Here is a 3,552-nt window from a genome sequence, read left to right as displayed (position 1 = left end):
AAGACATCTCTGATCTTTATAGCCAATGTGAGAGGGAAAATGAATTTTGAGTTGCAGAAGTTCACAAACGGACACATGGTCTATGAGGCATCTCTAGGTCTTTCATCAGCAGCCAAAATACGAAGGGAAGGTTTGTGTGGCCTCTGCCTGATCCGAGAGGAAAGGTTGAGGGGTGGAACCCTGAGAAAATGCTCTTGTCTCAGATGACAGGAAGGAGGGGGACAGGGCACCAAGGGGGTTGTGTCTCTGAAGAGAAGGGAGGTCAGAGCCCTAGGGAAGGAATGGCCGGGGGTCTGAGGGCGAGGGGGGGAGCCAGTGCAGGAGTGCAGAAGCTGGAGGTGATAAGGTGGGGGGAACGGTAAGGCAGGAAGGGATCGGGATGCCAGGTTTCTGTGGGTCGGGGAGACTGGAGAGCGGTCCTTGGCATTTGACATGGGGAAATGGGGGTAATAGGTGGTGAGAGAAGAGAGGTGATGAGTGTATTAATCATGTTGTTTATTTTCTGCATTTCTGATGCTTTGACATCTTGAGGCCTTGTTGATCTGGGGTGGACTGCCTCTCCCAGGACTAGCTAATTCCTAGAGACAGCAAAGGACTTGTGCAAGCCAACCAGTCCAGAGCCCACACTCCAACTCCCTCTGTTATCAGCTCTCACACTCAGGGCCACTCTCCCTGTCCCAGTCACCCCAGGGCCAGGTGCCAGACAACTAGGGCCAACCCCTGCACCCCAGAGCCCTCTGGAATTATTCAGACTAGCCCATCCTAAGCCTGCTTCCCCTGCCTGGCCCTTTCCTTCCCTTGAAACCACAATAAAGGCTCCTGCCCACGTTCCGCCTCCCTCTGCCCCCTGACCCACCCTGGTGCTTCCCCGTGTGGCCCTGCCTGTGTCCCCTCCTCCTGGGAACTGTGAGTAACAAACTGTCTTTTCAATGGCAGTCATCTCCTGATCTGTTGGCTTCTCCATATTTGAATAATAAAACCTGCGTTTTAAAACAGTGAGAGACAGAGCTGTGACTGGAAAGGAGGAGAAAAGAGAAAATGGGGGTACAAGGGAGGTAGATGGAGTACGTGTGGGGTGCACGGGTCCCCTTGTCCCAGTGATACTGGAGGAGGGGGACTGATTTCTCAGCCGGAAGCTGGAGCTGCCCCCAGGCCTCCCAGGAGCTTACGTGCGAAGGAAGTGAGCCAGCAGGTCCTGTCATCCAGACTCGGCGGTCTTAGGACCCCCATCTGCTTAGCACCCGAGTCAGCACACCTCAGCCCTCAACAGGTCCCACCCCATGAGCCCCATGAGGTCGAGGGCATTGTCGGGAGGGCCAGGCCTTGCTGCCACTATGCTGGCCGGCCCAGGGCTGGCCCCCAGCAGCCCTGAGGGAGCCACCACCCACCTGATGGCCCCCAAAATGAATACTGGCCGCTCACCTCCAGATACAGCCCCAGCCCACAGCACACAAACACGTCCTTGGTAACCAGCCTCCGCCGCTGCTCCAGCTCCCATAGGCAGCTGTGGGAGAGACCACAGCAGCCCCAGACCAAGCACCACACCACCCTAGCCATCCAGCCCCAACCTGCTGCCATTAATCAGGTGCAGCCTGGGGCCCCATGGGGCTTTCAGGCTCCTCACCTTACCCATCCCTTCCTTTTGAACAGAACACCACACAGCCCGGTGTCTGGGAGCTGCCGGAGCTCTGCAGTCAAGCAGACCCAGCCTAGCGACTCAGCCCTGACACCTCGGGCACAGGACTGACCTGCCCAAGCCTCAGTCGTTGCACCAGTGGATATAAAATCCATCAGTACAGGTCCTGACGTGTAGCAAGCTTACTATAGTAGGGATTGCGTGATTTTTTATTACAGCTGAGAGAGCAGGGCCAGACAGGGTAGGCAGTACTCAATACACACGCGCGCACACACACACACAGCACGTGAGATAGATCTGACCTTGGCTCCCCCACTTCCTCGCTAGAGCAATGGTTCTCAGCAGAGGGGGCGAGAGGGACAGGGATTTTGGTCTGGGGACATTTTTGGTTGTCATGACCACGGAGGGATGCTAGTCGCATCTAGTGGGTCAGGCCCGGGGATGCTGCTCAATATCCTGCAATGCCCGGGACAGCCCTCGATGGCACAAAAGTGTCCAGCTCCAAATGCCAATAGTGCCGAGGCTGAGAAGCCCCACGCTAGAATGTGAGCTGCGCAAGGCCGCGGAGTTTTGTTTGGATCATTCACTGTGTAGCCTCGCATTCTAGAACAGTGCCTGGTACATAACAGGCACTCAATAAATGTTTGTGGTACCCAAGCTGTCCGGATCCAGTGGGGTCCCGGCACCTGCTGGCAGCGCCCTTGGACCAGTCCATGGCCCCATTGCTGCTCCAACGCTGCACAGACACCCCCCCCAAGCCACCTGCCATGAGACTGTGTCCCCGTCGCAGGTGCACTGGGAGTGCCACCAGGACCCAGAGGCCACCATTCACCACCAGATCAACCTGGAACTCGATGCCTTCTGCATTTACCTGTCCATGTCTTTCTACTTTGACGAAGATGAGGTGGCTTTGAAGAACGTTGCCACACATTTTCCTCGCCAGTCTCGCGAGGAGAGGGAACTTGCTGAGAAATCGATTAAGCTGCAGAACCAACGAGGTGGCCGAATCTTCCCTCAGGATATTGAAACACCAGACGGCGACGGCTGGGAGAGCAGGCAGGATGCCACGGAGAGGGTGTTACACTTGGGAAAAAAGCATGAATCAGTCGCTACTGGAAATGCACAAAGTGGCCGCTGACAAAAATGGCCAAGGCACTTGTGTGACTTCATTGAATGAGCAGGTGAAATCCATCAAAGAATGGAGTGACCATGTAACTAACTCGCACAAGATGGGGCCTTGGAACATTTGCCTTGGCAGCATTTCTTTTTCACAAGTACAGCCTGGGAGATGGTGACGACGAGGGCTAAGCCTCAGGCTGGCTTCCCCACAGCCACGGAGTCCCTTCTGTGGTCACCAGGCGGTGCACCCATGCTGTGTTTACCATTACCTTTCCATAAGTTGTGCTAGAACATCCACTTGAGTTCTTTCATTCACATCATTCCTTCAAGTAAAGGAACTTGGTACCTCCTCCCCAAAACAAAGCAAGAATTCCTTGTTCCTGAGGAATTGTGTTCACCTGTTTGGACCTGTCTGGGGGGTCCCTGAAAGAATGGTGCAAGGCACTGGCCTTTGTTTCACCTAACTTGTAACTCTCAGAGCAGAAAAGGGCTCTTAAGAGGGCATTCCTTGAGAACACTGAAAGGCAAATGAACAAGGGGCTGCCACGTGGAGGGAAGGATTACAGTTGGGACACACGATAGACATGCCACTGAAAGCCTGAGAGGAAAAGCTGGGGAGAGTTACCTTGTGGAACAATGGCTTTGAAAAACTTCCCACGTGTGATGGAATCTAGAGAGCTATGCACATGCCCAGGGCAGGATGCACGCTCGGAAAAGACTGGAGAAGACCCTAAACATTCACCTCCAGCTGGTCTTTAGACTCAGCACAAGCAGGAAGCGATGGCTAAGGCAGAGCT

At 54.6% G+C, this 3,552-nt stretch overlaps 1 pseudogene; it reads left to right on the top strand.

Annotated features, from left to right (window-relative positions):
* Positions 1 to 2,276: 2,276 nt before the first annotated feature.
* Positions 2,277 to 3,167, top strand: LOC131403558 (ferritin heavy chain-like; annotated as a pseudogene).
* Positions 3,168 to 3,552: the final 385 nt, after the last annotated feature.

Source organism: Diceros bicornis, unplaced genomic scaffold (assembly GCF_020826845.1).
Source record: "Diceros bicornis minor isolate mBicDic1 unplaced genomic scaffold, mDicBic1.mat.cur scaffold_73_ctg1, whole genome shotgun sequence".
Lineage (NCBI taxonomy): Eukaryota > Metazoa > Chordata > Mammalia > Perissodactyla > Rhinocerotidae > Diceros > Diceros bicornis.
This window is presented reverse-complemented; position numbering and strand designations above follow the sequence as displayed.